General features: G+C 43.7%; 1 pseudogene across 2 annotated transcripts in view; it reads left to right on the top strand.

The window, feature by feature from the left end:
* The window catches only part of TEX56P (testis expressed 56, pseudogene), a 60,929-nt pseudogene that overhangs the window by 1,505 nt on the left and 34,522 nt on the right, over positions 1 to 24,902 (top strand). Inside the window, 2 exon segments of one of the 2 annotated variants that reach the window (NR_199080.1) lie at positions 6,936 to 7,226; positions 17,021 to 17,219. The product of NR_199080.1 is annotated as a testis expressed 56, pseudogene, transcript variant 1 (transcript). 2 annotated transcript variants of the gene reach the window in all.

Below are 24,902 nucleotides of genomic sequence, written 5' to 3'. Positions count from 1 at the left end.
CTCCTCCAGGGCATATATCGTTGTTACTCTTCCTGTAATAGTACCTCCTTTTTATCTCCTTTTTTTTTTGAGCTGGCTAAATTCTAGTCATACGGTTCAAACTCACAAGTCATTTTTCCTAATTGTTCAGGAAGAGTAAATTGCTAAAAAACATACAGAAAAAAAAAAAAAGAAAAAGAAAACAAAAGTAAGTTGCTATCTCCTCCAAGATCCCTACTTGGTTATATTATAATGATTTATTTACAGTCCCTTAGTTACATTATAATTATTCATTTACAAGATCTCAATCACTTTCTTTTCAACATCTTGAAGGTGATATCTGCCCATATTCTATCTAACAGAGTGCCTGGCATGTAGTAGGTAAGGCACTCAATAAATGTTTGAATTGATTTAATTATTGCAAAAATAGTATTCTCTGAAATGTATGGTGTGGTGACTATATGCCAGGCATAGTGCTGAATATTTTATATGGATTAACCAATGTATATGCCTAATAATCCAATGAAGCAAGTACCACTAGTTATTCCTATTTTATTTTCTTTCTTTCTTTCTTTCTTTTTTTTTTTTTTTAAGACAGAGACTTGCTCTGTCACCCAGGCTGGAGTGCAATATGTGATCTCGGCTCATGGCAACCTCTGCCTCCCAGGTTCAAGCAATTCTCCTGCCTCAGCCTCCCTAGTTCCCTAGTAGTTGGGATTACAGGCACCTGCCACCATGCCCGGCTAATTTTTTGTATTTTTAGTAGAGAGGGGTTTCGCCATGTTGGCCAGGCTGGTCTCGAACTCCTGACCTCAGGTGGTCTGCCAGGCTCAGCCTCCCAAAATGCTGGGATTATAGGCATGAGCCACTGAGCCCAGCCTAGTTATTCCTATTTTATAATTGAGTAACCTGAGCCTTAGATGTATTATGTAATGTTTCCCAATTTACAATTACTAGAAAAATTGTGAATAGGGGTAAATATTGGGGTTCATGTATTTCCAGCTATTGCTTTCTACAAATATATCTAGCTGGGAAATGTTCCCCGTTCTTGAGACAGAAATTATGTGTGCGTGTGTGTGAATTCCACATATCTGGCTTACACATTTCCCATCTTCCTTGCTTTATGTTTCTGTTCATGCCTTTTTTCTGTTATTTCAGAACTCAAACTGATTCCTGATCCCTTAGAGTCCTTCTGAGATTTGTCATCCATAAATGCATCCTCTAAGATTCTTTCTTTTCCTTAACAGAACTTACTCTTAAAAACATTCCTTTCATATTATCACCCCCACTCAACTGGTCTTCCTTTCTCTGGAGACTTTCAAATGCTTTGACATCAGCATCAAAATCATGGCTGGCCCTTCCCTCATTGCTAAATGTGCACGGCCGTGGTGGTGTGAAATATGAAAGCAGCAACTTGGAAATGGTGCCCTCTCCAAACCCTTGGGTGTGGTCTGGCTCTGGCCCAGTGTAGGGGGTTGGACAGTGGGTCATTTTCTACAGCAGCTCAGACCCAGCTTAACATCAATCCCAAGGCCAAGAAAATGCACCTTCTTTCTGTTGAGGCTCAGAAAACAGTTCCCCAAAATGAAGCCTTAGGAAATAGCCTCAGAAGCAAAAGTTTTTCTCTGACCTTTTTCTGCCTGCCTGTCTCTCAGTCCTACTCTCCCTCCAAGGCTAGCCTGAGAAACTAGAATCCCTCTTTTCCAATGCAAGTTACAGAAATCAGAATGCTTTTTTCCCAAAGCCAGCCATGAAACCTAAAAATATTACTCTAATTTTCCCTTTGCCTTTCTGTGTAAAAACTGGCCATAAGGAAATTATCTGACCTAGCTTGTTTGACTGTAGGTCATAAGACTCCCATTCCAGGCCGGGCGCGGTGGCTCAAGCCTGTAATCCCAGCACTTTGGGAGGCCGAGACGGGCGGATCACGAGGTCAGGAGATCGAGACCATCCTGGCGAACACAGTGAAACCCCGTCTCTACTAAAAAAATACAAAAAACTAGCCGGGCGAGGTGGCGGGCGCCTGTAGTCTCAGCCACTCAGGAGGCTGAGGCAGGAGAATGGCGTAAACCCGGGAGGCGGAGCTTGCAGTGAGCTGAGATCCGGCCACTGCACCCCAGCCTGGGCGACAGAGCGAGACTCCGTCTCAAAAAAACAAACAAACAAAAAAGACTCCCATTCCAGAGAGTGCCCTGCCCCATACCCAGAAGGAAGGAACACTGCTCAGAGAGGCCAAGAAGAATCTAGAGAGCCAGGCCTTGCTGGGTTCATCCGCTCAGGCTATTAGCATTAGATCAAACCGTTTTTGTCCAATCGTATTTTTACACAGCTGTCCATACTTTGTTGAACCTAAGCATAAAACTGGAAACTCTCCCCTCTATTTCTGAATTTTCATTCTGTACACTCCCATGTATAACACATGCTAAATAAATCTGTATGCCTTTTCCCCAGTTACTCTGCCTTTTGCAAGTTGATTTTTCAGCAAATCTTCAGAGGGCCAAACCCTTGGCCCCTGCACATCCAGCCATCTTATGGCCATTCCCAGGATTCAGATTTTAGTGGTAGCCTCAGCTTCCCTTACTTTAAATCTGCACCTCTTTAGCTGATCCTGAGTGAAACCATTCTTTCATAAACACAATAGGATGAGGCAGATGCTCTCTATCTCAGGCATTTAGCAAACTCTTGCGTTAATTACAAGCGAGGCGGGCTAAGGAGACAAAGGCAAGCCTTGGGTCAGTCACTTAGTAGTCCAGTAAGCACGGCTTGCTGCCCACCTGAGTTTCTCCTCCTGTAACAAAGGCGATGACATTGACTACCACGTAACTACTTTGGAAAGCACCTTGAGATAACATTGCTTTCCATTGTCCTGAATTATGCAAAGATATGTCAGTAGCAACATTACTTAGATTCTAATTATTCTGGAGGGAAAAGGCTTCGATTTCAGTCTACCTCCTTCAGTATCTTTCACCTTTTGATATTACCCATGCATTTGTCCTCATCTTCCTTTGCTGTTCCCTTTGGAATTGCCAAGGTCATGGCTGGTCATGTACAGCAGAGTCTTTTTTTTTTTTTCCTTTTTGAGACAGAGTCCCACTCTGTTGCCCAGGGTGGAGTGCAATGGCGCAATCTCAGCTCACTGCAACCTCTGCCTCCTGGGTTCAAGTAATTCTCCTGTCTCAGCCTCCCACGTTGCTGGGACTACAGGCGCATGCCACCACGCCTGGCTAATTTTTTTATATTTATGGTAGAGACAGGGTTTCACCATATTGGTCAGGCTGGTCTCAAACTCCTGACCTCAGGTGGTCCACCCATGTTGGCCTCTCAAAGTGCTAGGATTACAGCTGTGAGCCACTGTGCCCAGCCTATAGCAGAATCTTGTTCAATATATTATGTAACATTTTTTGAACATTAGGACAATATTTTCTAAATAATATGCAGTTTTGTTCTCAAATAAGATGCTAAGTCAATGGGAAACATTCCATTTCAATTATGAGCAATTTGTATTTAGCATACGGTTTAGCAATCTAGTCTTTTTTTTGTTTTTGCTTTTTGAGCAACTGCTTTGTCTTTCAGTAGTGGCCAATTTATCCTGATTTACAACTCGATTCTATGAGCATTCATCTTAAATATACCTTCTTGTGTTTGTATAATTCCTTTTTAAGAAATATCTATGCAAATATTTCTAATTTGAAGTTTTAAAAATTAACCTTTACCACTCTGCTCCCATAGCGATGTACTATTTGGGAGGCCAGTGTTTTGTTGCAAATAGTTAAGAAATATTGTTTAAAAACTATTTATTCCTAGAACGTATGATAGTGATGTATATGAACATATTTCCAAAAGGAAGCAAAATAAACACATCAATCACTGAATTTCACATCTGCATATGTTGCAGCTAGTGCTTCTGAATAAATTCTCAATCATATATTTTCTCCTTTGTTTTGATTTAAGACTTGATTTCTGCAATTTGAATTGCTTCATAAGCCTTTCTATTTTTCAGATACCTATACTCTGTAACTCTATTTTCCTAGCCTTATATCACAAATTCACTTTAAGTTTTGGTTAACGTTTCAGTGTCAGAACTTACTTTCTGGTGCCAGGAAAGGTGTAACTTGAAGTCCCTTTCTGGTCGTCAGACCCCTCCCACCTCATTTGTTGTGAACGGAACACTTTCTTTAGAATGCTTTCCTTAAAAAACTTGGAGATAATCTTCTCTCTTTGAACATTACTGAACACCTTGCCTTCTGGAAGCCAGCTGATCTTGTCACACCCACCATGGCAGGGGGGAAGAAGAAGGTATTCAGGAGACACAGAAACCCTCTTAGGAACAGAAAAAGGAATGGCGTTTACCTGAAAGTCATGAATAAAAGATCAGCCTAACTAGAAAAACAACCCAGAGTCATGCAGCTGCTGCGCTGCGGGATCAATTTAGTTAATAACACGCTGCTAGCACCTCTGTGGGCTGCTGGCCCGGCATAGCAGCTCTCATCACAACAACAAAAGACTTGGGAGAAAATAATAATATGTTAAAAGTCCAGTTTTGAAAAGGTAAATATATTAGCCACTGAATAATAGAATTGGAAGTAAGAGGAATACAAAACAAAATACAAAATGAAAGCATTTGTTCCATCCAGGAATATTAGTACCATGGGCTGAGGCCTGGTTGGCGCAGATCAAGATCACACAGCTGATTAGCAGCAGAATATTTGCCAGGCGTCATTCATGACACGTCTCTCCTAAACAGTGTTCTTTAATCACACCGTAATTAGAGAAAATGAATGAGACTGATTCCTAGAAGTGTTATTCATTGTAAATATATATATATGTGTGTGTAAAAAATATATATCCATCTGATAGTTTATTTAAAAACAAAATTTAATAATTGTGACCTACTTCAGATTTCAACCAAGGTCAGCATGCATCAGATAACTATAAACATTCCATCAGTTGCAATGGAATAGTCATTGAGAGCATTGACTAAGAACATATGAGTCAATTTACATGAAGTGTAAGGAATTACATTTTAGTACATCACTTCCTTGGCATATTGAATTACTTAAAACATGGTTTGTTGTTTGCTATTTATATAAATGAAGGTTTAGAGGAATGCACTCAGCTTTGCTTGGAAGAAAGAAGCCGGGGATATGTCTTCCGGCTGCCAGAATATTCTACCCCACTTCTCCCCACCAAAAACACCTGTAAAATTATGAGAATCACATTGAATTCAAGTGGTTCTTGTTAGTTATATAACATATTTTAAATATGTACTTGCATTTAAAGTATTTTTTTTTAAGTTCGACTTTTTGAGTTTGCAAGTTGAAAGTTAAGAGATGGAATAGGTCAGACATAGTGGCTTGTGCCTGTAATCACAGCACTCTGGGAGGCTGAGGCAAGAGGATTGCTTGAGGTCAGGAGTTTGGGACCAGCCAGGGCAACATAGAGAGACCCTATCTCTACAAAATAAAAATAATAAAAATTAGCTGGGCGTAGTGGTGCACACCTATAGACTCAGCTACTTGTGAGGCTGAGGTGGGAGGATTGCTTGAGCCCCGGAGGTCGAGGCTACAGTGAGCTGTGACCACACCACTGCACTGCAGCATGGGCCACAGAGAGCAAAATTCGGTCTCAAAAAGAAAGAGAAAGAAAGGGAAGGGAAGGGAGGGAAGGGGGAGGAGAGGGGAGGGGAAGGGAAAAAAGAAAGAAAAGAAAGCCGGGTGAGGTGGCTCAGGCCTATAACCCAGCACTTTGGGAGGCCAAGGTGGGCGGCTCACCTGAGGTCGGGAGTTCAAGACCAGCCTGACCAACATGGAGAAACTCCATCTCTACTAAAAATACAAAATTAGCTGGGCGTGGTGGTGCATGCCTGTAATCCCAGCTACTTGGGAGGCCAACGCAGGAGAATTGCTTGAACCTGGGAGGCAGAGGTTGCGGTGAGCCGAGATCACGCCATTACACTCCTGCCTGGGCAACAAGAGCAAAACTCCATCTCAAAAAAAAAAAAATACATCTATAGATCTATATGTATGCATATATGAATGGAATTTTATATTTGCCGCTCTGGCCACTAATGTGTCATATGGTATAATAATGATGCTTTAATAGTCTTGGCCAAATGTTTTTAAGGTTGGTGAAAAGCTGGTCCAAGCTCCCAGATTTGCCATAGCATGCTAGGCTTACACGCCTTCTCTGCTTCTCACCAACCTGCAATGTGCTTCTCTAGCTGGTTCATGAAGAGTAGAACAATTACGGGGAACCTGGCTCCTGGTAAAGCATGCTGAAATCTAAAAGTAGCTGTAACAAACTCTATTATTTGCATTTTTGTTCTAAATCTGATAGTAGTTCTTAGCCGCTTCTATCTTGCGCTGGGCTGTGCTATCAGGTGTGGTGATTTAAGATTATTTAATACTTCTATTGTTCTGTGCGTTTTGGTCTACAATGAAGAATGGCTTCTTACCGGGAAAGCTCCAGTTGAGCATTTGTTTACTTTGTTTTCTTGGTATTAGTTTGGATAAGAACATAAGAAGCAGTTTGGCTTCTTACCTGTGTTAATCTGGGCATTTGCTCAGTTTTGGACGATGAGGCTCTTTCCTCGGTTATGCTGAGGACTGCACTGATGTAACCACTCTCTCTTTGGGCCTGGTAGGTCTGTGGAGCCTTAATTAGGTACATACTGGGAGCAAGGCTTCTACAAAGTACCAGATGGGAAAATATCACCGGATATGCGCGCCCCCACTTTCCCCTCTTCCTTTTAGCAAAGCTCTCAGTTTTCCCCAGAAATGGTCCATGTCCAGACACAAGACTGGAGTTTCTGCCAAAAATCCCTGAATGGCTTGGCAGGATATTTTCAATGGGCTGGTTTTGTCTGCTTTGAAAACGTAGGACGAGCACTCAGGGTTCCGGACCAATGCCTGGGCCATTGTGACTCTCAGAATGCGAGGCAGTAAGAGATCTCAAAGCATCTTTGAGATGGAGGAAAGCTTGCCAGGAGAACAATTGCACATCCCTCCACTCCTCATGTTCTCAGTTTGTTCTTCTCTGTGATGCAACCGGTATCATGAGAACAGCCAGCAGCAGCTCCAGCATGATGAAATTTTCACTCCTTGACAAGTGTAAGAAGCCGAAAAACTATGCCCAGCCAGAAGTTTTGTGTCACACGTTTGACACACTGTCTAACCTCCACAAGCTGCTTCCTAATCACCTAATGGAGACGCTTTATTCATACAGGAGTGAAGAGGACAAGAAAAAATGTATGTGGGTGGAGGGTGGGCATGAGTTCTTTTCAGTAAGCATACACTTTATCTTGATACAAACTGCCTCTACTTTAAGCCGTAAGTAAGAACTTTTACTCTTTATTTTACTTAGTTTCTTTTTATGATTTTTTGAGATGGGGCTCTCGCTTTATCCCCCAGGCTGGAGTGCAGGAGTGCAATAATCATGGCTCACCACAGCTTCAAACTCCTGGGCTCATGTGATCCTCCACCTCGACCTCCCCAGTAGCTGGGACTACAGGTGCATTGCCACCACAATGTCTAATTTTTAAATTTTGGTAGAGATGCCCCCAGCCCCCCACACCGCCATGTTGCCTGGGCTGGTCTCAAACTCCCAAGCTCAAGTGATCCGCCCGCCTTTGCCTTCAAAGTGCTGGAATTCGAGGTGGGATCCCCTGCACCCGGTCAGAACTCGTTCTTTACATTGTCGGGGTGATTGGTCCTCTAGACACATGTCCCCATCCATGGGCTTCCAAGCTTATTCCAGAATATACTCATGTGCTGATTATCCATTGCTTCTTCATGTTCCTTTTGCATAAATAGTCTTTTGTGAGCCAAGTTAGGCCTGACCCTCTTCTTTTTTTTTTTGAGACAGAGTTTGTCTCTGTCACACAGGCTGGAGTGCAGTGGCGCAATCTCAGCTTACTGCAAGCTCCGCTTCCTGGGTTCATGCCATTCTCCTGCCTCAGGCACCTGAGTAGCTGGGACTACAGGTGCCTGCCACCACATCCGGCTAGTTTTTTTTTTTTTTTTTTTTTGTATATTTAGTAGAGACGGGTTTTCACTGAATTAGCCAGGATGGTCTCGATCTCCTGACCTCGTGATCTGCCTGCCTCAGCCTCCCAAAGTGCTGGGATTACAGGCGTGAGCCACTGCACACGGCCAGGCCTGACCCTCTTCTTTAGGCAAAGCTTACCTGTGGGAAAATGGAAAGGGTACTGAGAGGGAAATGCTGCTCAATTTACAATTTAAGCTTTATATTTGATTTTAAGATTAGGGAGAGAACTTCCACGTGGAAAGAGGGCAGGCTTTGAACTTTGTTCCTTTGCTCTGTTTCCTGCTAGTCCTTCCTCCTATGGCCATGATTGCACCGCGAAGAAGCTGGATATTTTCTTTTCTCCTGGGGATTATAAGCAACCTGTACTTTGTGCAGTTTGGAGTGGCCTGCCACTCCTGAAATTCTGTCGGGGTCATTGATAATGGGGCCAATTTGCAGCATTGGGTGGAGTCTGCTTCCTAAATTGTTCCTGCTTAAGTGGAAGACAAAGGTAGAGGCAGCCACCTGTGCTCATGAACTTAGAAAACAAAATAGCAGCTGCCACAGAGATTAAGATGCAATTCCGAAGCCAGGAGCCGTAGCTCACGCCTGTAATCCCAGCACTTTGGGAGGCCAAGATGGGCAGATCACCTGAGATCAGGAGTTCAAGACCAGCCTGGCCAACATGGTGAAACCCCATCTCAATTAAAAATACAAAAAGCAGTCGGACGTGGTGATGGGTGCCTGTAATCCCAACTACTCGGGAGGCTGAGGCAGGAGAATCGCTTGAACCTTGGAAGTGGAGGTTGCAGTGAGCCGAGATCGTGCCATTGCACTCCAGCCTGGGCGACAAGAGCGAGACTCCGCTCAAAAAAAAACAAAAATAACAACAAATACTATAGACTGGGTAGCTTATAAACAGAAAAATTTATTTCTCATAGTTCTGGTGGCTGGGAAGTCTAAAATCAAGGCAGATACCATGTTTGGAGACAACTTTCTGGTTCATAGATGGCACCTTCTTGCTGCGTCTTCATGTAGTGGAAGGGGCTGGGGTGGGTATCTCTCTCAGGCCTAGTTTATAAGGCACCGCCCCCATGACCTGATCACCTCTTAAAGGCCTACCCACCATGTAATACCGTCACCTTGGAGGTTAGGATTTAACATATGAATTTTGAGGGGCATGAACATTCAGACCATAGCACCGCCTTCCCCAGCTTTTGTAAGATTCACTTCCATCCTATTTCAACGGAAATTGCATCATCTTTTGACGGAAACCCTCCTGAGCTCCTCCTATTCAAGCAGGCGCCAAACGACTACAGCTGACCCTTGAACAACTCATCTGAACTGTGCAGGTCCACTTATGGTGTGGCAGGAGATTAAAGAAAAATAAAATCAACAAAAAAAAGAAATAAACTTTCCTGGATTAGGCTGACTTTTCCCAAAGGCAGCAACAGGCACAGCCCAGACCCAGAAAAAGTTTTAGTCATACTATCTAATGTGCTCCGGAAACTCCCAGCACTCCCTCAACACAGGGAGAAGAAAATTAAATTTTCCTTTGTTTTATGGAATAAGTTTATAGATTCCTGTTCTCTGTAAATAGTAACTTAAAGTAATTCTGTTTTGTCTAAGCAGTAGAGTGAAGGTCATGAGCCTCTAAATAGGCCTGAGTTGTGGCCACCTGGGCGCCATAATGAAGGTTATAGGGTAAGCCCATGCCTAGGCAAAATCTAGGTAACAGACATTGGGTTGCTTGGCAACGGTCATGTGTAATCCTGAGTTATGAACCTGTTACAACTTAATTAACTGTCTTTATCCTGCCTCTCTATCCCTGCTTTCACGCCACTGTAAGCTTGCTTCAAGCTAGCCCACCCCCTTTTATGAAGTATAAAAGTCAAGTACTGTCTTTGTTCTGCGCCCAGTCTTTGGACGTTAAATCTGCTGGGTCTAAGTGCACTCGATAATAAACATATCCTTCTGTATACACCCCAAGGTCTCTCTCTGGTCCTCCTGATCCCGCAACAATAGGTGGATTTTTTTCAATAAATATATTGGAAATTTTTTTGAAGATTTGCCACAATTTGAAAAAATTTGTAGACCAATCATATAGTCCAGAAATAAAAAAAATTAAGAAAAAATTAGGGTGGTGGGCATGGTGGCTCATGCCTGTAATTCCAGCACTTTGGGAGGCTGAGGCGGGTGGATCATTTGAGGTAAGGAGTTCGAGACCAGTCTGACTAACATGGTGAAACCCTCTCTTTACTAAAAACACAAAATTAGGCAGGTGTGGTGGTACACGCCTGTAATCCCAGCTACTTGGGAGGCTGAGGTAGGAGAATTGCTTGAACTTGGGAGGTGGAGTTTGCAGCGAGCTGAGATTGTGTCACTGCACTCCAGCCTGGGCAACAGAGTGAGACTCAAAAAAAAAAAAAAAGAGAGAAAAAGGAATGTCGTGACTGCATAGAATATATGTAGATACTAGTCTACTTTATCATTTACTACCATAAAATGTACACAAACCTATTAGGAAAAGTTAAAATTTATAAAAACTTACACAAGCACTTACAGACTGTATTTGGTGTCATTCACAGTCAAGGGAAATGTAAATGAGAATAAAGATGCAGTATTAGGCCAGGCACAGTGGCTCATGCCTGTAATCCCAGCACTTTGGGAGTCCGAGGGGGTAGATCACCTGAGGGCAGGAGTTCAAGACCAGCCTGGCCAACATGTTGAAACCCAGTGTCTACTAAAAATACAAAAAGTAGCCAGGTGTGGTGGTTGGCACCCATAATCCCAGCTACTCAGGAGGCTGAGGCAGGAGACTCTCGAAGACAGGAGGCAGATACTGCAGTGAGCTGAGATCATGCCATTGCACTCTAGCTTGGGCAACAAGAACAAAACTCCACCTCAAAAAAAAAAAAAAAAAAAAAAGATGCAGTATTAAATCCTAACTGTAGAAAAGTAACTGTAGCAATACCGTAGTGCTGTAGTAATTTCATAGCCACCTCCCGTTGCTCTTGCTGTGAGGTCAAGTGGTGTGAATAGCCTCTTAAAATGCCATGTGATGCCAGTCATCTCTGTGTGAGCAGCTCATCTCTCTAGTAAATTACATATCACAGTAAAGTGATTTTACAGTTCTCATGCATTTTTTGTGTGTTTAGTGCAATACCATAAAACTTGAATAACACCATGAGACACACACAAAGTGCCATTAGTGATGCTGGAAGTACTCCCAAGAAGCAGAGAAAAATCAGGATGTTATAAGAAAAAGTTGAGTTGCTTGATATGTACTGTATATTGAATAGTTGCCTGCCACTTCAGACAGACAATTTTTCTTGTAAACAGATGGTGTAAGCTTATAGTATTGATAAATACAGTGGTGTCAATGTATTTCTTTTCCTTATTATTTTCTTTTCTTTTTTTTTTTTTTTTTTTGTGAGACAGAGTCTTGCTCTGTCTCCCAGGCTGGAGTGCAGTGGTGCTATCTCGGCTCACTGCAACCTCCACCTCCCGGTTTCAAGTGATTCCCTGTCTCAGCCTCCCAAGTAGCTGGGATTACAGGCACCTGCTACCATGCCCGGCTAATTTTTGTATTTTTAGTAGAGATGGGGTTTCACCATGTTGGTCAGGCTGGTCTTGAACTCCTGACCTCAAGCAATCCACCCGCCTCGGCCTCCCAAAGTGCTGGGATTACAGGCATGAGCCATTGCGCCTGGCCATGATTTTCTTAATAACATTTTTTTGCTTACTTTAAGAATGTGAGGTATGATGCATATAACATTTACAATATGTGTTAATCAACTGTTTATGTTAACAGTAAGGCTTCCGGTCAACAGTAGGCTATTAGTAAAAAAAAAAAAAAAAAAAAAAAAAAAAACAGTAGGCTATTAGTAAAAGTTTTGAGTGAATCAAAAGTCAAAAAAGTAGCTGGATGTGGTGGCGTGGTACAGGTGCTAGACTACCACGCTCAACGACTCGGAAGGCTGTGGCAGGAGGATCGCTTGAGCCCAGGAGTTCGAGACCAGCCCGGGCAACATAGCAAGACTTTTTTTTTTTTTTTTTTTTTTTTTTTTTGCGATGGAGTTTTGCTCTTGTTGCCCAGGCTGGAGTGCAATGGTGCAATCTCGGCTCACCGCGACCTCCACCTCCCGCGTTCAAGCAATTCTCTGTCTCAGCCTCTCGAGTAGCTGGGATTACAGGCATGCGCTACCACTCTCGGCTAATTTTTGTATTTTTAGTAAAGACGGGGTTTCACCATGTTGGCCAAATGGTCTCGATCTCTTGACCTTGTGATCCACCCGCCTCGGCCTCCCAAAGTGCTGGGATTACAGGCGTGAGCCACCGAGTCCAGCCAAGACTCTTTAACAAAAGAAACTTATATGCTTATTTTCAACTGGGCAGGGGTCAGAGCCCCTAACCTCCATGTTGTTCAAGGGTCAACTGTATTTTCTAAGGGGTTTACATTTTTATTTATTTAGTTAGTTATTTAGTTAGTTTCTTTAGTTTTTTTTTTTTTTTTTTTTTTTTTGAGACGGAGTCTCGCTCTGTCACCCAGGCTGGAGTGCAGTGGTGTGATCTCGGCTAACTGCAACCTCCGCCTCCCGGGTTCACGCCATTCTCCGGCCTCAGCCTCCCGAGTAGCTGGGATTACAGGCATGTGCCACCACACCTGGCTAATTTTTGAATTTTAGTAGACACAGGGTTTTGCCATGTTGGCCAGGTTGGTCTCAAACTCCTGACCTCAAGTGATCCACCCACCTCGGCTTCCCAAAGTGCTGGGATTCCAGGCATGAGCCACTAAGCCCAGCTGGCGTTTACATTTAGCTCATAGAAAATCTGTGCCCTTGCTCCCCATACCTTCACCCGGTTAATGAAAGCACAGTTGGCTTCCAACACTGCCCTCTTTTCTCTGTGGCCACAGGCAGCTGTGATCCCAGCCACTCACCGTTATGTTTCCAGGTGTTATGGGCTCAACAAAATACATAGATGTCCCTCAACAACATATATTGTCTCTCAACAAGACACATGGAAGTCCTAACTCCCAGGGGCCCAGAATGTGACTAGATTTGGAAATAGGGTCTTTACAGGGTGCAGAAGTCATTAAACTTAGATGAGGTCATAATAAGTATAGAGAGGGTTCTTCATCCAGTATGACTGGTGTCCTTATAAGAAGAAAGAAACACCTCTTGTGACAGTAGAGACAGAGATGGGAGCGATACATCCACAGTCCAGGAATACCAAGGATTGCAGGCAGACTCCAGAAACTAGGAAGAGACAAAGACAGATTCTCCCCTCAAGGCTTCAGCATGGCCTTGCTGCCACCTTGATTTCTGACTTCCGGCCTCCTGAATTGTAAAACAATGAATTTGTTGTTTCAAGCGACCCCCTTTGTGGTACTGTTAGGACGGCCGTAGGAGACTGACGCACCAGTGTTAGGAGACATAGTCCCATTCCCCAGGTACTTCTCTAAAGTCCCCTTAAAGCCAAGAGCAGGAAGGGGAATGACATAGTACACAGCACTGCCCCAACTCTGTGCCTAAAGAAATCCTCAAGTGCCTTAAGGAATCCTGAATGAATGCTCCGTTTTTTCACATATGGATGGATGTCTTGTGCATGAATAGGTGTCTGGCACCTACTCGAGTTTTCTCAGACTTTGGGGCCTTGGAGGAAACAGACCCAACAGAAAAAGGTATATTTTCACATCCTGTTACATGTACATGTCCTTCAACTTAGCAATTCCACTTCTAGTTATTATCCTACAGAAATAACTTGTACCTGAGCACAAAAATAGACAAACATGGCCATGCACTGAAATATTGTCTATAATAGTCAGAAATTTAAACAACCTATGACATCCAGTAGCTGAATAATTAAATGAAGGCATATATCCATACAGTGGAATACTGTTAAAAAGAAGGTTGACATTAACATATCTCCAGTACATATTATAGAGTTTTAATAAGCTGCAAAGGAAGATACACAGTATGGATCCATGTATGCCAAAAGAAAACTCTACATGTGTACATATATATGTGTGTCTATAAATGCATAGAAGAGAGTTTTGAAGGAGACTTAGGAAATTCAGGACAGCGGCTACCTCCAGAGAAAGGATAGAGCTTGGAGAAGGAAAACGAAGCAAAACTTCCCCTTTTTACTGTGTAGACTTTGCTGAGTTGTTTCATTTTAATTATTCCAATGGAAACCTTTTACTTTTGTAATTAAAATGCAACATTAACATTGAAAAATGCAGTAATTATTTATGTGAAGTTGGAGAAATGGGTTTCGATTTTCTAGAGACATTCCCATTCTATGTAGATTTAGATTTTGTCTCCGTAGCTTCCCAATGTAGACGGCGATAGACGTCCATACAAGTTTAGCAGCTGGTAATTCCTGCCATGTGCAACTGCCAAGCAGCAGCGGGGTGCCTTTGTTTCAGAGGTATTTGGGTGCAGTGATTCTTTGCTATGGTTGGAAGCCAGTTTAAGGAGGTTCATGCGGCTGAGGTGAATGGCATTAAGGGGTAAGAAATGACCCCTCAGAGTCCTGAGTTTGTGCCTTCAGGGACCTGGCCTCAGGCTGAGTCCAGTCAGTCATTGGGAACACATTGGCCTTTGAGGTGTTGAATTCATCACTAAAAGTTTGCTCCAGCCGGGCGCGGTGGCTCAAGCCTGTAATCCCAGCACTTTGGAAGGCCGAGGCGGGCGGATCACAAGGTCAGGAGATCGAGACCACAGTGAAACCCCGTCTCTACTAAAAATACAAAAAATTAGCCGGGCGCGGTGGCGGGCGCGTGTAGTCCCAGCTACTCAGGAGGCTGAGGCAGGAGAATGGCGGGAACCCGGGAGGCGGAGCTTGCAGTGAGCCGAGATCGCGCCACTGCACTCCAGCCTGGGCGACAGAGCGAGACTCCGCCTCAAAAAAATAAAAATAAAAAAATAAAAAAAAATAAAAGTTTGCTCCATTGCCAAGATGCCATTTCCAAACATATAGTGATTTCCTTGCATATGCATCCTGTAGACATGGCCCTATTTCTCTGACTTTCATCCATCAGACCAAGAATTTAAACATGGAGACTGCTGTCTTGCTGCTGCTGGGTCGAAAGCCTTCCTTCCAGAAGAAATTTCTTTTGACCTTAAAAATAGGTTTTGTTCCTTTTCCTGTCAATCTCCTCTTCACCTGAAGGATGCTTTGCCTATATTACTCTATACTGGTTACCCAGAAATGATTACGTGAAGAAAGAAAGAAAAAGAACTAAACACCCATAATTAAAACAAAAAACAAAAAACAACCCCAGGTTTTTCTTTTGTATTTTAAATATAAAGTTAACTTCGGGTGGCTGAGGCAGGAGGATCACTTGAAGCTGGGAATGAGATGAACCTAGGCAACAAAATGAGACCCCCATCTCTGCAAATAGTAACAAAAATTAGCTGGGTGTGGTGGTGCATGCCTGTAGTCCCAGCTGCTGAGGAGGCTGAGGTCAGAGGATTGCTTGAGCACAGGAGGTCGAGGCTGGAATGAGGTATGATTGCACCACCGCACTCCATCGTGGAGCTCTCACGGAGGTGCTGGCTGACCAGGGAGGGATGCTATTCCATTTCTGATAACACAGGATCTAAGCCCCTCTGGTATTGAGTTCATCTCCAAGCAGCTCTACCATGCGCTGTAACTGTGCCACTGGCCATCCAGAGTTCCTACAGCAGGCTGCAACAATCCAAACCTCAAGTCTCAGTTATTGGAACACCCAAAAGAAGGAAGGCATTTCCCACTGACATAGCTGAAAATAGACACACTTATTTTTTTTTTTTTTTTTTTTTTTTTTTTTGCGACGGAGTCTCACGCTGTTGCCCAGGCTGGAGTGCAGTGGCACGATCTCGGCTCACTGCAAGCTCCGCCTCCCGGGTTCACGCCATTCTCCTGCCTCAGCCTCCTGAGTAGCTGGGACTACAGGCGCCCGCCACCACGCCCGGCTAATTTTTTGTATTTTTTAGTAGAGACGGGGTTTCACTGTGGTCTCGATCTCCTGACCTTGTGATCCGCCCGCCTCGGCCTCCCAAAGTGCTGGGATTACAGGCTTGAGCCACCGCGCCCGGCCCGCAAAATAGACACACTTATAACAGAGCGAGAAAAAACAGTTCATTTCTGGCCAGAAATGAATTTTGTGGAATCAAAAAGAACAGTAAGTTACACTCCCACATCCTAACTGACAGAGCATGCTGTTGTTTTCAGTTCCATCCATGTTGTAACCCTTGCTCAGGCAAAATCACCAGTAAAAGGGGGCCCCAAGTTACGTGGCCTGACAATAATGTTAACATTCACTCTATTTCTTCCGGGAAGCTTCAAAATGTGCATCTCCAATTAAGTATGCAATTAAAGGGAAAATAAGAATCACAATAATAATAATAATTGTATGTAACTTGCCCTTAGTTTGAGAATGCACACATAACCAACTCTATTTGTGTGGTCCCAGCCTGCCTGCTTGTTTGCTTGTTTGTTCATTCTTTTTTATTTTTTTATTCTTTTTGAGACGGAGTTTCGCTCTGTCGCCCAGGCTGGAGTGCAGTGGCCGGATCTCAGCTCACTGCAAGCTCCGCCTCCTGGGTTCACACCATTCTCCTGCCTCAGCCTCCCGAGTAGCTGGGACTACAGGCGCCTGCCACCACGCCCGGCTAATTTTTTATATTTGTAGTAGAGACGGGGTTTCACCATGTTAACCAGGATGGTCTCGATCTCCTGACCTCATGATCCGCCCGCCTCAGCCTCCCAAGTGCTAGGATTACAGGCGTGAGCCACCATGCCTGGCCTTGTTCATTCTTTTATTTACTTACAATGTATCTGCTAGATGTCTAGGACCAGGCTAAGATCTAAATGGTGCCCAGTAATATTGTTGGAATAAAGGAATGACAAAGCTAAATAGGGATTATCAAGCTGCATATATATGTTTTCAAATCTGCCTTGTTAACTCTTGCTATGCAAAGATGGAGAGGAACATTGAATGTATTAATGCTTATTCTATTACCAGGTGAGAATCCTGAGCTCTCTGGCTTGGAAAGAATCTTAGCAAGACATGAATTGCCAAAAGAGATTAATCTGACCCCAAAGCCGAACAGAATGCCCCTGTGGAAAAGAAAAATCATCAACAATGTAACTGACGGGTGGAAGAAATGTCACTTGCTGACGAGAAACACGAAAGAGCCTCCAATGTCCACCATAGTTGTCAGGTAGACTCTGATTTCTGCTTTACGTGGATATATTTAGGGCCACACAGGGTGATCACAAAATCTCTACATGCCTTAGCTAAAAAATGATAAGCACTGCTCTATATAAAAGCACATAGGCCCCATTTTTACCCACCCCCAAGCTGCTAGAGGAGCCCTTACTGGGAGTAAACTCATGGAGATGGGAGCAGGAGTGTGGGTCCTCCATGGCCCATTGCAGTCTAGAATAGTGAGCAGAAATCTAGCAAGAACAGAGTGCGAAACTTGGAGAGAAACCCAACCAGTGAGCTGTGGGGCTTTTTGGCTGCATAAGTTGTGAAGCAACTTGGTTTTTCATGCCCACCGTTGGCATGACCAGGGGCTAGGATACCATAGCAGGATGTAGTGGAGCTTTGGCTTTATCCCTGGCCTGCCAGATTTTACGTGGAGAGAACTGGAGCACCACTGGACAGTCTTAACAAGAGGACTGGCATGATCTGACTCAAATCCTCTCTGGCCTCCCAAGGATTGCGTGGGTGGAGGAGAGCGGTTGGGAGATTTTACAGATCTACAGGCAAGGGATGGTGGCCCAGGTGGTAAGAGTGGGGATGTGGAGTTGGTTGGATCCTGGTGCTCAAAGTCATAAGCTTCGGTTCCTTGACAAATTATCTTTTTTGGTGCACTTCTTTGCCTGCTTATGCCAGATAGATGGTGTTTCTATATTTGTTTCTTTTCTTTTCTTTTTTTTTTTGAGACTGAGTCTCACACTGTCACCCAAGCTGGAGTGCAGTGGTGCTATCTCAGCTCACCGTAACCTCTGCCTCCCAGGTTCCAGTGATTCTCCTGCCTTAGCCTCCTGAGTAGCTGGGATTACAGGCAGGTGCCACCACACCGGGCTAATTTTTTTTGGTATTTTTGGTGGAAATGGGGTTTCGCCATGTTGGCCAGGCTAGTCTCAAACTCCTGACCTTAGCTGATATGCCCACTTGGCCTCTGAAAAGTGCTGGGATTACAGGCGTGAGCCACCATGCCTGGTCTATATTTGTTTCTTTCATATTGCTGCATGTATTGCTGTACAATGCAATGATGCCTACACTTTTTACATAGTAGGTATTCAAGCAATTTTGCCAGGTTGACAGGGTAAATGTATATGTTGCTACAAAGACAGGATCAGTTCTGATTTGAAGGTAACATAACCGGGAGACAGTCCCAGCTCATGAATTTGCCTGAACTGGAAGCTTCCGCTGGGATCATTGCCCTGGTGAAATAGAGTCCTTGTCTACATTTTTTTCAGTGTCCTCGGTGGCATAATTTGCCAATTTGATTTAAATATTCGTAGCCGAAGAAGGCAAAGATGTATTATAAAAGAAGGTGGTCAGTGGAACCATGGTATTTTCTGGACAATGCAAAGACACTACATTTTTGTCCAGAATTAGGTAAAGGATATATAAAGTGATGATATCTGATTACTCAAGTGAAGATTATTTGACCTTGCTTTGGAAGCCTGATGTGATTTGGCTCTGTCCCCACCCAAATCCCATTTTGAACTGTAATCCCCACATGTTGGAGGAGGGGCTTGGTGGGAGGCAACTGGGTCATGGGGACAGATTTCCTGCGTGCTGTTCTCGTGATAGTGAGTGAGTTCTCAGGAGATCTGTTGGTTTTAAAGTGTGGCACCTCCCCACTCGCTCCCTCTCTCTCTCCTGCTCCTTCACGGTAAGATGTGCCTGGCTTCACCTTTGCTTTCTGCCCTGATTGTAAGTTTCCTGAGGCTTCCCAGTCATGCTTCCTGTTAAACCTGTGGATCTACGATTCAATGAAACCTCTTTTCTTCATAAATTACCCAGTCTCAGGTAGTTCTTTATAGCAATGTGAAGACAGAATAACACAAGGCCTATTTTTAAAAATCCAAGTTTCACAACCATAGAAAGTTTATACACCTCAGTTTTAGGTCCTGATGTCTTCATTTGAAGTTATAGATCTTTACATCCTAGTTTGGTTTCTGAAAATATAGCTAGAGTATCAGAACACAGGAAATGATACTCTTTTTTTTTTAAACATTTTATTCTACAAACATTTATTTGCTTTCCTTAAAAGCAGGGACTGTCGGCCTATCTTATTTATTTTTGTATTCCTAGTGTTACAGGTTGGAGTCTCAAGTGCTGAGACAGAAATAAGAATGCAAAAGGTTTCCTGGGAGTGGTGTTGTATCAAAGTGGAAGTGGGAAAACAGTATTGGGCAGGGATTCAAGAGGTGGAGAAACAGGCTTCGCCTCAGTGGAAGGAGCTGCAAAGTCGTGTTGCAGGGGGCTTGGGTACAGGAAAGGTTGGAGGATTAGGCCCATTTTGCAATCAATCAATCATGAACCTTGTTGTGGTTGCTATGACTCCAGATTCCTGAAGGATCTGCTGAATTAATTGTTCTAGTTCTGAGGATGCCTCCTGGCATTAATGATTCTTCCCCTGTTACCTGGTAACATGGTAAATATCATCATTTGATAACTTTATCATTCTTAATTCTTTGTGACTTAACTGACACCCTTGAGTGAATTCATTCTTTAGCCAAAGCAAGCCTGACTATTATTAAGAATCATCAATAATAGCTTTGTCCTTAAAACTAGAACTACCATATGACCCAGCAATCCCACTACTAGGTATGAACCCAAAGGAAAGTAAATCAGTATGTCAAAGAGCTGTCTGCCCTCCCATGTGCATTGCAGCACTATTCACAACAGCCAAGACATGAAATCAACCTAGCTTTCCATCAACAGATGAATGAATTAAAAATGTGGTGTTTATACACAAAAGAATACTTTTTAGCATAAAAAGGAACGAAATCCTGTCATACGAGGCAACATGGATGAGTCTAGAGGACATTATAGTAAGTGAAATAAACAAGGCACGGAAAGACAAACTTCACACTGTTCTCACTCATTTGTGAACGCTAAAAATTAAAACAATTGTATTCATGGCGGTAGAGAGTAGAAGAATGGCTTCTAGAGGCTGAGAAGGGTAGTGGGGGCAGTGAGAAGAAGTGGGGAAGAATACTGCCTGCTCTCATTCATATGTGGAAGCTAAAATTGCTGATATCACAGAAGTAGAGAGTTGAATAGTGGTTGCCAGAGGTTGAGAAGGGTAACAGCGAGGGGTGGATAGCCAGAGGTTGGTTACCGGATACAAAAGTACAGCTAGACAGGAGGAATAAGTTCTGGTGTTCTATAACACTGTAGGGTGGTTATAGCCAACAATCATTTTTTTTTGTTGTTTATTTTCAAATAGCTAGAAGAGGATATCTTGACTGTTCCCAACACAAAGAAATGAAAATTATTTGAGGTGATGATATGCTCATTACCTTGATTTGATCATTACACATTGTAAACATGCATCAAAACATCACACTGTAGCCCATAAATATGTGCAATTATTATGTCAATTTAATAGAAGAATAGCTTTGTTTTTATCTAAGAACTACTGAACACTACTGATTCATGTCCTTGACCACCTGTAAAATGGTGCTACTAATACCTCGTGTTGTATCAGAGTTGTGACACTGATAGAGCAATGACTGTGAAATTGAGTTTTGACAAGTATGAAGTACTACTTGAATGCATTGTACAGTATTTTCACATGTTAGATTGAGCCAACTGTAGGTCCTAACCTTGAACCTGCCCTGGCCAACATTTGCTCAGTTTATGCTGTTAATCCCCCCACTAGCACAGAGAGGATAAGGCCTCTCTCTCACATGGCAATAGCAGTTTTAGGGCCACAAAACAGGCAGACCATACATGAGGCCTGTTGATTTTGACAAAGTTCCTTCAGTGCTATGCTATGTAAACAAATCAGCAGGCACAAAAGCCAGGAGTCCCGGGACCATGCTGGTAAACAGATTTTCTAAGTCTAGAGCTGCAGATGGTGGTGTCTTATCCCTGTTGGTGAAGCTGGCAGGATTCCAACCCCCAGCTCTATAATACTGTAAATCCCTACTGGGTACTGCATGTAAATTATAATTACTTGTAAACTGTATTTACTGGCTCAATATGCCATATTTATATGAACTCTAGGGCTTAATTTTTTTTTTTTCTCTTGGTAAGTGTGACAAAAGCAGTACTTGAACAGAAGAGGGCTGTTTGTGCCATATGAGAACTTTAGTTTAGATTCCGTAATGTTTTGTTGCATCAGTGTGGTAGCAACTGAAGACGGGAGCTAGTAGTCAATGGGTTTTACTTTGCCCACCTCTCTGCCATAGACATTTGCAATTTATCCTGACTTGGGGCCACTCCTCCTGTATATTGTACTTACCATGTTATAGTGTCTGCGTTGATTTGCTACTCCACTTGTGGGCTGTGTAAACATTTAAGAAAAACGTTTAATGTTTCCTTTTTTTTTTTTTTTTTGAGATGGAGTCTCGCTCTTGTCACCCAGGCTGGAGTGCAATGGCACAATCTTGGCTCACTGCAAACTCTGGCTCCCAGGTTCAAGCGATTCTCCTCCTTGGCCTCCCGAGTAGCTGGGGTTACAGGCGTGCACCACCACACCCAGCTAATTTTTGTATTTTTAGTTAGAGACGGGGTTTTGCCATGTTGGTCAGGCTGGTCTCGAACTCCTGACCTCAGGAGATCCTCCAGCCTCAGCCTCACAAAGTGTTGGGATTACTGGCATGAGCCACTATGCCTGGCCATTTTTCTTTTCTTTTTTTTTTTTTTTTTGAGATAGTGTCTTGTTCTATCACCTGGGCTAGAGTGCAGTGGCATGATCTCGGCTCACTGCAACTTTTGCTTCTCAGGTTCAAGCAATTCTCCTGCCTCAGCCTCCCGAGTACCTGTGATTATAGGCATGCGCCACCACACCTGGTTAATTTTTTTTTTTTTTTTTTTTTGAGACAGAGTCTGGGTCTCGCTCTGTTGCCCAGGCTGGAGTGCAGCGGCATGATCTCAGCTCACTGCAACCTTCTCCTCCCAGGTTTAAGCGATTCTTCTGCCTCAGACTCCTGAGTAGCTGGGACCACACCCAGCTAATTTCTGTGTTGGTAGAGACAGGATTTCACCATGTTGGCCAGGCTGGTCTCAAACTCCTGACCTCGTGATCCACCTGCCTCGACCTCCCAAAATGTTGGGATTACAGGCGTGAGCCACTGCACCTGGCCACATTTAATGTTTTCTAAACTAATATCATAAGATAAATTAAAAATATAACTGACTCTATGTGGCCGAACGAAAGGCTCTCGCATCTCTTTTCCCTCTCTTTTGTTACTGGCTCCTTCAACCGAGACAGGACACATATGCTCTGAGAGCTGGAAGAACTCTTGGCACAGCCACGTGGTCCTTGTGAAATGAAAAAGAAACTGAGTCCAGGAGAAACAGATGCTTTCTCAGGGGCGCACATGTAGGAGTGGCAGAGCAAGGACTAGAGCCCCCCTTGAGCATGTTGGGTTCCTAGTCTACTCTGATTCACCAACATTGATACGCCCATCAAGGTTCTTGGGTGTATCTACAGGCTAAACTTGCACTGATGGACATTCCATGTGATGGTTTAATTTATGTGTCAGCTTGGCTAGGCCACAGTATCCAGCTGTTTGGTCAAACACCAGTAAAGATGTTGCTGTAGGTCTGGCACAGTGGCTCACGCCTATAAACCCAGCACTTTGGGAGGCCGAGGTGGGCAGATCATCTGAGGTCAGGAGTTCGCGACCAGCCTGGCCAACATGGAGAAACCCCCATCTCTACTAAAAACACAAAATTAGCTGGGCATGGTGGCACATGCCTATAATCCCAGCTACTCGGGAGGCTGAGGCAGAAGAATCACTTGAACCCAGGAGGCGGAGGTTGTGGTGAGCCGAGATCGCACCATTGCACTCCAGCCTGGGCAGCAAGAGTGAAACTTCGTCTCAAAAACAAACAAACCAATATGTTGCTGTAAAAATGTTTTTCAGATGAGATAAGCATTTAAATCAACAGACTTTGAAAAAAGCAGATTACCTTCCATAATGTGGATGGGCCTCATTCAATCAATTAAAGGCTATAAGAGAAAAGGCTGAGGTCCCCTGAAGGGGAAGGAATTCTGCCTCCAGAGGGCCTTTGCACTCAGGACTGCAGCATTGACCCCTGTTCCAATTTCCAGGCTGTTGACCAGTCCTAAAAATGTCAACACTTGTCGGCCTCAATTGCATGAGCCGATTCCTTAAAATCTTTTCCTTTCTCCCTGTTTTTCTCTCTCCATTTAGATATAGATAGATAAGTATATTCTACTGGTTTTGTCTCTCTGGAGAACCCTTACACATTCCATACATTCAGCATTTGTGGAATTCCAAAGGGACTTAAGTACAGTTTTTTGCATAGTTTAAGAAGAATGAGCTCACTACGGAAATTAATCATATAGACTGATGATTGAGAAGTGTGCATTTGTAAAGAAAGAAAGGACTCTGTTGTGACACCTCCCTCCTCCATGACCCGCATTGTCCACCTGGAGGCAGCAGCAGTCCCCTGGGCACAGTGGGGAGGCGGAGACTAACTAGCAGCCTCAGGATAATGCTTTGTAATGAGATATCTCAGATCTGACTGAGGAAGTGTGCAGGAAGGTCTCGGAGGTGTCACAGAAAACCAGGGCTGGACAGAAGTTACAGTTGTGAAGGCAACTTTATTTTTAAAAACTATTGCAACAGGGGAAGAGAGATACCAGGTATAAAACTTTGCTCCATTTCGAACACACCAGGGATTAGGGGGAATGTATAGCCAAGGAGCAGGATGAAAAATTGCTAAGAGGAGACATCAAGGCTGGGGGAAATTCTGGCTGAATCAGCCTCGCAGAATTCCTGCTGAAGGCAGGCCAGGGTGATCAGACACCAAGGATGGGGACTGAAGAATTTTGATCAAATATTGAGGGTGATTGGGTACTGAGGGTGGGGGATTCTTGCTAAACTGTCTTGGCAGTGTTATTTGCTAAAACTGGATTTAACAAGGCAGTGAACATGGGCCTAGGAGAAGGTTGCGAAGCCTGACTAGAATTTGCCCAAGCAAAGGGTCTTTGTCAGAGGAAGCCATTCATTGCCAACCTTCTAGTGGCTCGGAACTCTGGCTGCATATGAGCGTCACCCGTGCCTGCTGGCCCATCCAGACCAACTGAACCATCATCTCAGGGTCGGTGGCCAAGCCTTGCTGTTTTCAGAGTGCTCCCCAGGTGAGATGATAATGCACAGCCAGCGGTGAGAACCACTGAGCGCTTCCAAGTCAGCAGGAAATCATCTGTGATGTGTAGAGTCTGATATTTTTAGCATTTCACAAGTAATCACAGCTGGCCTGACCACTTGCAGGGAAAAGTAAGCCTGGAAAAATACTTTTCTACCCTCAAGGCCATTAATGAGAATAAAGGGGTCCCACAAAAATGGGAAGAATGATCCAGGAAAAAAAAACCTAGAAACAGAGTCCTGATGACCTGGGACATCAAATTAACATCACAAGTGTTTGAGAAAATAAAATACAGAAGGAGAAAGAAGGACTCTGAAAGACTAGATCCCGATAAAAAGAGTGTTCCCCCTAGAAGCGGGGCCAGAAATCCTGCAGCAGTAGCCGCAAGCCAATCTACATGGAAAGGCAGGAAAACAATGCTTGGGTGCCTGGGTACAAGGGAACCGAGACAAGTTTGGAGAAAAAGACCCGGCATATGGTGTGGAACCTCATTCTGGGGACTTGTCACTGGATTTTATGTATGAAT

Source organism: Macaca mulatta, chromosome 4 (assembly GCF_049350105.2).
Source record: "Macaca mulatta isolate MMU2019108-1 chromosome 4, T2T-MMU8v2.0, whole genome shotgun sequence".
Lineage (NCBI taxonomy): Eukaryota > Metazoa > Chordata > Mammalia > Primates > Cercopithecidae > Macaca > Macaca mulatta.
The sequence above is the reverse complement of the archived record's forward strand: the minus strand, read 5'-3'. Positions and strand labels throughout refer to the sequence as shown.